This window comes from Siphateles boraxobius, unplaced genomic scaffold (assembly GCF_051911475.1).
Source record: "Siphateles boraxobius isolate OS27281-9 unplaced genomic scaffold, OSU_SipBor_1 25, whole genome shotgun sequence".
In the NCBI taxonomy this organism is placed as follows: Eukaryota; Metazoa; Chordata; class Actinopteri; order Cypriniformes; family Leuciscidae; genus Siphateles; species Siphateles boraxobius.
Genome location: NW_027508866.1, coordinates 21,935,958 through 21,945,868, shown reverse-complemented (window position 1 = coordinate 21,945,868; position 9,911 = coordinate 21,935,958). Strand labels below are relative to the sequence as shown.

Genomic DNA, 9,911 nt, shown 5'->3' with positions numbered 1-9,911 from the left:
ACTCTCTCCGCCTACGCGCACGCGCTCAGGTTCGTGATACGCGCGCACAATGTAGGCTCATAAAAAATGTTTTCATTTTAACGGGAGAAACACTTTCAACGTGTTTATATATATATATATATATATATATAAAGTAGACATATTCTACTACAAAAAACCTGTTAATTAGGCTAGTTAAAGTTTTTTTTTATCCTATTATCCATCTAAAATACTTTTTTTTCTAATAATAAATGAATCCTATACATTTATTAAAGGGTAAGTTCACCCAAAAATGAAAATTCTGTCAGTATTTACTCACCCTCATGTTGTTCCAACCCCGTAAGACCTTCGTTCATCTTCGGAACACGAATTAAGATATTTTTGATGAAATCTGAGAGCTGGATCACTCCTCCCATACTAGTCCATAGGCTTCTTGAGGGATTGAAACTTGCCGGCCTCGAAAAGTTATTAAAGAGATTGCTAAAATAGTCCAAGTGACTACAGTGGCTCAATATTAAGTTTATCAAGCGACGAGAATACTTTTTGTGTGCAAAAACAAACATAAATAACGACTTTATTTCAACTATTCATTTCCTTCTCTTTGGGCCTCTAAGTCAGTTACTAGTGTAATTGCGTAGAGCTATGTAGGCTCACTATTGGCCGACGCTGGTCATGTGGGTGATGCGTGTGACTTACAACAACAGATCATACTGTTAAACTAGTAACCTGACTCGAGGCCCAGAGAGAAGAAAATTAATAGTTGAAATAAAGTCGTTATTTTAGTTTTTTTTTTGCGCACAAAAAAATGACAGAATTTTCATTTTTGGGTGAACCCCTTTAAGAGATTAAGCCTTGTTTTTATAGAATGCTTTAAGGAGAATTTCTTAATGCTGGATAGTGTATAATTTCTTTTGAAGAGGTTTGTAACAGGGTCTGGATACTGTCACACCCATAATTTCAGGTTCTCCCATTTGGCCTGTCATTGGCAACTTTTAAATGCAACCTAATAATCTGTTTTTAATTAGATTGACAGTTCAGTCCGACTAAAAAAACATGTAAACAAATTAAGCAATCCCACTGAACTCCATTCGACTGAAAGGTGTGATGTAGATCTTAAATACAATGTTTATTCCGAATACTTTCACAATCTTATTTAAAGGTCCACTGAAGTGCCTGGAAACACACAGCATTATTCAATGTGTTGATGTATGTCAATCCAAAAGTACAACCGGGCAGAAAACACAGGCAAAAGGGTACTCGAGAAGACCAGGGGTCTATTCCAGAAAGCAGGTTATGTGACATACCCGGGTATGTTTAAGAGTAAGTAAGCGGATAACCTCAACTTTCGGTTCCAAAAACGGAGGTAACTTTCAGGGTATGTTAGTAGTCATAGCAACTCACTCTCTGAACTTAACCTGCTCCGGAGCAGGTTATGTTCCAGAGTTAGTTTGTTTCAGAGAGGTGACAGAACATGGCGTGCCCTGACCATTTTAGTTACATAGCACTACTTAATCTAACCCTACTTTATACAGTCACAATAATTTTAAATGTTTCTAATTATATAACTTTCAATTTCAGGGTTCCCAAATGTGATTGGGTGCATTGATGGAACCCACATTCCCATTAAAGCTCCTTCAGTCAATGAAGGAGACTATGTTAATAGGAAGTCAATCCACAGCATCAATGTGCAGGTGACAATAGATTTTTTGGGCGCTAAATGTTTGGGTGTTTAAACCATTAAATCACCCTCATTACTGGTCCCCACTAACTAGGTAATATGTGGCCAAGAGGAACCCAGTGAACCCAGTAGACCAAAGAGATGGCAGGGTGGTATGAGACATGATTTGCCAAAATCACTTTAATTAAAACCAGTTAACAGTCAAGTGTTGTTCATTGTTTCTTTATTTCCTGTAGCAAAATACATTTATATGTATTGCTTTAGATTTCATTCAACAACAAATGACAGATTAATGTTCACATACTGTTTCCCACCTTAAGCTGGTGCTCCAGCAATTCAATTTCAAGTCTGGCCTTTTTTAGGTTAAGCCTTTTCTCCTCCATTTGAAGCTGTATAAGCTCCATCTCCATGTCACTTTTTCTGATTTGCTTTTGAAGGTGGAGCTTATAGAGTTTTATGGCAGGCAACTAGAAAGACTGAAAAAGTCTTTAATACAAACACAGACCAAATATTTAAATGAGGAAGGAGAACTGCAGAACATTTCTTACACTGCTAAGATTATTTGTGGAGGTAGGTGGACCCTCATCTGTATTAAAATCTCCTGCCATATTCTGTAAAATGACAATTTATTTATTCTCTTATGTAAAAAAGGGGGAATGCATTCTATGCATCATACCTCTATGGGCCTCCCCACATTTTCTGTTTCTGTCACAGCAGAAGTGGTCTCTTCATCATCATCCTACAGTGAAAATAAGGAAGGATGCTTGGTCTAGCAAACAGAAACCTAAAGACAATAATCACTTACACTTGTGACAGAGTGTGGTGTTGCAGGAGGATCCAACAATACAATGTGGCCATCAGCAACTCCAAGATAATTAAACCAATAAGATAATCATGCATATTCAATACTCAATGTATATTCTTAAACAAATACAACTAATAATAAAGAAGGACATTAGGAACATCTAAGTACTTGTAATAAGATTACAGTATACAGCATATGCAGTCAAAGCAGCATGCATACTGCACAAGTGAATCATTGACTGTAAAATGAATTCAAAATGCCTTTTTAATATGGTGACAGTGTTGATGATTTTTTTTATTAAAACACTGACAAAAACAGTAGGTAGACATAAGTATTATCAATAAACATAAGTATTAATATGGTACACCTACATTTTACTAAGCCACTTGTCTTGGTAGCCGAGTCTGACGAACTGCCCCCTGGAATCCCATCGGCCACAGGTCGCCCTTTATTAAGGGACAGTGCCAGCTCCTCAGCTGGGGTGAGGGACGGTGGAGTGGACCCCCACCTGTTTTACGGGCCTCAGCCTTCTTTCTATTGGCTACATAGAAAACTAAATTATATTTAATACTAAATTACATGGCGTCAGTAACAAGTTTAGTAAGTTTAGAAAATATTACCTTGTTGGAGAATGTTTTTGTGTTTCATTTTGACTTGGCTTACACTTCTTCTGGCTCCAGAAGGATTACACCTGATAAAACAAGAAGCCAACATATAACTAGCCAATTATGCGCATTACTACTGTAATATTAAGAAATGTATGGAGGCCAACAAGTAAATACTTGTCTATTTTTACTACATGCCCCCAAAGAATTTTTGCGTCACAAATTATAAATGGGGTATTTTCCCATATTTTTGTGACTCACAAGGGGAAAATACCCATATAATTTTCTAAACTCACGCATTTACTCTGTCCATTATTATTTGCCAAGCCAACTTTCTTTTGCTGATGCAGCAGTATTGCTTTTTTGGTTTTTTTTTTTGTTATAATGGGCTTATAGTCTTCATAAGCAAGCATTAAAACCTCCAACTCTGTTTCACCGAAGTATCGTATGTAGCTCGCTTTTTTTCTCCCTTGGTTTCCATGGTGACTCCTGAAATCGGCGATCCATTGAAAATGTCTTTATGTACTCGCCGTGCGCGCGCATTAACTCTGGGTAACCAATAGGAGGTTGATTTAACTAACTCAACATAGGTGTTTTGGAACCGACATACCCAGAGTAAGCAAGTTTGGGGTTAACCAACCAAGAGTTCAAGGTTTATCTGACGGTAAGTTAACCTTGCTTTCTGGAATACACCCCAGGATAACGCTCAGAATTGCAGTGCAACAACATACAAACCTCACAGTGAATGACTGAGTGAACCAGGTTTTTATAGACAGAGCTAATTAGTAACAGCTGTAGAAAATCAATGATGAAGTAACAGGGCAGAGGATTATGGGGGATGTAGTCTTTGATGGAGTAGCAATCAACAATAGTCTGTGATGGAGCTGAAAAAAGTTTTTGTATCTTTATTTTTTCATTCTTCTCACATTTGGACTGCCAACCAATCCGCAAACAGCCGCTGACTGACTGTAACAAGATTTTGCTGTTGAGGCTCGCGCCTCATGAGGAGAAATGGAAACAATGAGCACAGTTCACACAAAGAAACTAACATACAGCGGTTAAAAAAAATCATGCGGGGTTTTTATATTTATAACATATGATATGATACAGTTAAGCAACATAATACGACCACGAGTGCTGAATACCATCACAATTGAAAATGTGACACTGATTTCATATGACAGTTCTATAAACAAATAATTAATATCAAGTCACTTACATTTTAGACACAATATTGGTTGTTTTTGTTCTATTTGAGCAGCGAAAATAGTTCAAAACAAAGATCACAGCAGAACCACAGCGCATCTCACCGGAAAACATGACCGCATTACTGAATGATTCAGCGCTTCGAATGAATCGATTGAGTCAAAGACAATGACCCTGCCTCATTGCTGAACAATTCAGCCGTTTGAACGAATCATTTGAATAAATGACTAAATAACTCACTCATTAAGACGGTCACCTGCCACCCCCTACTGGTGGTTTAGTTTCGTGTTTAAAAGTACGCTATAATTCTATTTGTATATTCAAAAAATATTTAAAACAACCTCATCTGCAGTTGTAATATTTCAGTGTAAATTAATTAATTTGATTGGTAACAGCCATATAGTTTCTTATTATTTCAATTGAATTTATTGATCAAATTTAAGAATTTAAAATGAAAGATGAAGCACATATTTAAACCGATTAGGGAAAAATGCTCGTTATAAAGTTTAAAATATCATAAATATGCAGATTTAAATATGTAAAATCTGATTGAACACTGAGAATATTGCACCAGAATAAATTTTATTTACAAACACAAAAAAAATCAGATTTTTTTCTGGACAACCGATTTTTTACTTGGACGAGTGAATGACCGATTTTTATATTACTTGACATTAAATGTGGCACATCCAGTTCTTCTTATGCACACCCAGAGACGCTTTTCTGGCTACGCTAGTGCATACAGTAAAGCTTTAATAGCATAAAGCAAACAATTCAGTCAAATATACAAATTCAGCGCTCAAATAGGCCTATATGAAAATTCTCTTAGCCTTCTGCTAAAACTATTGGCCAGGGAACGAATTATAGATTTACGAGACCAAAGATCGCCTGTTAGGTCTATACAAGACGATTATATCTAATGTTTAACCACTATAGAGACGTCAGAGTCAGCGGCAAACATCAGAACGACTAGCCGAGGAAAGGCTGTTTCGGGCGGGGTACATGAGCGCCGAGCGCCCGGTGATTGCTTGGAATGGATCTCAGTCAACTTATCATAAATCTATAAATAAACCACAGATTTGACCTTTAAAAAACTACATTCTCGCCTGAAAAACTCTTAAAACTACATTTCGTGACACAATAACAGTAGTATTATATTTAAACTGTATATTAAAAAATTGCGCTTCTAATGCCGTTGTAGCACGCGTAAATGACGATACTCTGTCAACCAATCAACGTTCTGCAGTAAGTCTAGCTCCACCTTTTAGTACCGTACCACTGTGCTAGGTATCCCAACGGAAGGGTAGCCTACCCAAAAAGTGGTACCGTACGGTTCGGCTTTTTGGTACAATTCACAACTTTTGACAGTGGAAACGCAAATAATTGCGTACCGTACCGTACCGAACTGTACCGTACCGTACCGCTCAGTGGAAACGAGCCATAATAGTCCTCAGTTTGAGGATCTCAGAGACCTGCCCAAGCATGGTCCGGACAGGAGATCAGTGAGGTCATGCTGCTAAGCCATTGAGAGATGTAGCTTACTGTATAAACCATTAAAAGAACTTTAAAATCCATTCTGTAGAGAACCAGCAACCAGTGTCATGAAATTAGGGTGATGTTATGTTCATGCTTCCTAACACAAGTCAGGAGCCTAGCAGCTGCTTTTGTACCATTTGAATCTGAAGTAGTGATCTTTGGTCCCTCGAAGTTAGCCCAGATGCTTGCATTTCACCATGGTCCTTTAGCCACCAATGTTAACACTCAAGTGAGGAACCTTGGTGCTTGTTGGTGCTAAATGCAGAGGCCAGACTGCTGACTGGCACAAGGAAATGCTCCAGTATCTCTCCGGCGCTGGCTTCTCTGCACCGCAGGCTTCCTGCTGATGTTAGAGTGCAATGGAAGGTCTAGTTAATGGTTTCTAAAGATTTGCATGGTCTTGCCCCAGAGTATATCTCAAGCCTGTTGCAACATCACTGTGCTGCTAGACCCTTAAAATAGTCGCAGCTTCCTTCTAAATGTTGGAAACTAAAGGAGACCGTGCCTTCTCTGTGGGGGACGAGAGCCCAGACTAGCCACGACTCTGGAACATCCTCCTCCTGCATGTTAGATCCTGTGACTCGAATTTATGTTTTAAATCTATGTTGAAAACGCATTTCCTTCAAAGATTAAATTTCTAAATTTGATATTCCTAAAGGAGAATTCATTAATTACTTATAAGTAAGGTAATTAAAAATGAAATAAATATTAATTATAATACACTTCAACCATCTTCTTTTCTTAGATTAAAGTTATTTCACCTTCGAAAAAAATATTATTTAAATTACATACATTAATACTTGGCACAGACAGCTTAATGTACCTACCCACTGGAAAATTGGAATCTGATGTATCTTTATCTCCTGACCCAACTAGTGGGCACAAATTTGTAAAAAAATATGTTTTCTTTGGTTAATAATCCTATTTTACAATTTATTCAATATAAGATTCATATAATACATGTTACACAATTAAAAAAATACAAAATCTGGTTCTCTAATTCACCCATTTGTGTTCAATGTAATCTTAATAGTCAAGATACATACCTCTATTCTTTATGGCATTGTAACCCCGTTCAAAATTTGTAGAGGTTTTGGAGAAATTGTACATTATTCTTAAGATTAAAGTACCATTATCTTCCTATCTCTGTATTTAAGAGATCTATCAGAGATTGACACCAGACCTCACTATGTAAAATTGGTTTATATTGCTGTACTATTTGCAAAGAAAACCCAATTTAGACATATAAATTGTGGAAACCTGCTATATACTATAATTCATTTAAGGCATGACTTTAAATTTTTGTATTTTTAGTACTGAGTATTTTTTAATGTGTAAAGTGTAGATTACATTGAGTGATTTTTTTTCTCTCTTATTTTTTCTCTCTTATTTTTTCTATAGTCTTTTTTTCTTTTGCTTTCTATTGTATGGTTGTAAAAAAAAAAAAAAAAAAAAAGGAAATAAATACATCGGTTCTCTGTTGCTTACAATTGCCCGTAGGTGTTTGGAGACTGAATATTGATGTGTAATGGGTGTATTGTCAATGTGTATTTGTTTTGGTAATTTTGAGTTTGTAGAGCACTTTGGTCTACTTGTGTTGTTTTAGAATGTGATTAGAAATAAATGTTAATTGATTGATTGTAGCCTTGAAAGAGAAGCCTGACTGATTCCTATATGTAGTGTTTTGCAATAGTAAGGCTTTGAAGTAATCAGGGCTTGAATGGATATAAAAAGTCCTCACCTTTGCCAGTGCTCTTCAATGAAGGAAACTAGATTTGACCACTGAACTGACCTGTATGTCAAATTTAAGAGCACTATCCAAATATACTCTCAAGTATTTTACACAAGGTTCTATATATTAGGAAAGAGAAGGCAAAGGACGGGAGATGCACAACAGGTTCAATGCGGTCGTTCCTCGTACTTTAAGATTTCAGATTCTCATCTTGCAACATACAGGCAGTTGCCCTCCCTAATGAATGAAAAAAGATACAGATTCAATTCAAACTGTACAATAGAAATAGGATCAACTATAATGATGACAGCACAGAGAAACATTATCGCTGGAATCACTTTCAGGACGATTTTTTTTCCAGCTGTTGAACGATAAAAACATTGACATCAGAATCCTTCCAATTTTAGAGAGCTCGAGAAATTAAAGTGGGAGACGATAAAACGTGCTTAGAATAAACAGAACGATATCATTCGCTGGTGTGGATGCTAATATAGTTATCTTATACCGTTCTTGGTGTAAACAGCCCTTTAATCTGGCGTTTACCAGACTTTATTTTTTACCGCAATGGACACGCAATGGTCTCCTCTGGCAACATCCAGGCAGTGAACTTCCCCATTGAATGAACACACACACACACACACACACACACACACACACACACACACACACACACACACACACACACACACACACACACACACACACACTCACACACACACACACACACACACACACACACACACACACACACACACACACACACACACACACAAATATTACTCACCTGCAGTTATCATTTTTATTTTTGGGGTCTCAATCTGGCACATACCAGTTTTTCCACCAGGATGTTTCCTCATGCAGCATTCGTGTAGTGAACATTACTATTCGACAGAATGAAAAAAAGATGCATCAATTCAAACTAGGGGCTGTACAATAGAGAGCATGGATGCTTTCAAAATATTACTAATTTGTTCTTTTTATTTTTAATCTGGCATTCACCAGAGTTTTACCTCAGTTGACTGGCTGTGTTTCCTATTGTAACATCCATACAGATGCCATCTCTATTGTAAGGAATGACGAAAAGATGTATCGATTCAAACTACAAAAATCAAACTTGATAAAGAGCAGAAATGTTTGAAAGATATTACTTACATGTGTTTTTCCTGTTTCTTTTATCTGAAATTTACCACACTTTATTAACTACCTCAATGGACAGGCTACCGTACGTCTCACTCTTGCAACATTCAGGCAGTGAACTTCCCTATTATTTCTACTGAATGAAAAAATATATACACAAATGCAGGTTCTACAAAAGTGAATAGATATGCTTTAAAATACTGCTCACCTTTTTATTTTTAATCTGGAATTTACCAGTTTTATTTGACCTCAGTTGACTGCCTGTGTTTCCTATTGCAGGATCCAAGCAGATGTCATTCCTATTATAATGAATGACAAAGGATTTACAGTTTCAAACTCATTTAAAATCATTTCAAAATACAGAAAATCATTTCAAACTACAGGTTGTAGAATAATAGAGATGCTTGATAAATGTTACTCACCTTTATCTTTTCGAGTTTTTAATCTGGCACTCTCACCCAAGTTTTATTTTACCGCAGAGGTAAGGCATCCAGACAGTGCGATGGCAATACAGGACCTTCCTCTTGAGGTCATTAGTTTTCTGTTGAAATATGCTCTACTGTAGGCCTTCTAATGTAACATTTAATGAAGCACTGCTTTCCCTGAAGGTATCTCTTCGTATTTACTAAACTCTTTTACAACTTTTTTTTTTTTTTCAATATTTCACCTACTTACGTGAATTGCAATAAAGCAAGTGTTTTGATACTTTTCACAGTCAAATATTAGCCTAATGTTTCGAAACAGAATGAATAACTTAACTGCATATTTGTTTGGTTTGATGTATAGGCCTACTGTCATGGCAAATATCTTGTTGTTGATGTAGTAGTTAAGTGGCGGTTTAGCGAGGCTATAAATAAATGTGTTGTCAACTCTCACATGTGGCGATAGACACAAGCTTTCACTCTCAGTCTCACGCTCTCACTGTGCCCAAATCTCTCCAAATTGACATATCTGCTTTTGATATGAAACAAAGTATCAGCTTAAAAAAATTGGTTATAATACGAATTTAATAAAGTTTCGGCGCAATATTTAACGGCTCTGGGCGCACTTAATGCGGCATAACAGATCGCTATAGTCAGAGAGCCGTTGAAAAACACAGTTGCGACGTGCTTTGATCTCGCGGGCGTCGTCGCCACGGACGCGGTCACGTGGTTGATGGAAAAACGGAGGGTTTTTATTGTATTTAAATTGTGGTTTAAATTCCAATGCAGAGGCAAGAGGCAAATTGTCGCC

General features: G+C 36.9%; 1 long non-coding RNA gene across 1 annotated transcript; it reads right to left on the bottom strand.

The window, feature by feature from the left end:
* Nucleotides 1-8,694: 8,694 nt before the first annotated feature.
* On the bottom strand, nucleotides 8,695-9,161 carry LOC143749567 (uncharacterized). The gene is made up of 3 exons (XR_013207030.1): nucleotides 9,101-9,161; nucleotides 8,887-8,977; nucleotides 8,695-8,814 (listed from the first exon to the last, which is right to left on the bottom strand). It is a non-coding gene; the product is annotated as an uncharacterized LOC143749567 (long non-coding RNA).
* Between the last annotated feature and the right edge of the window lie 750 nt (nucleotides 9,162-9,911).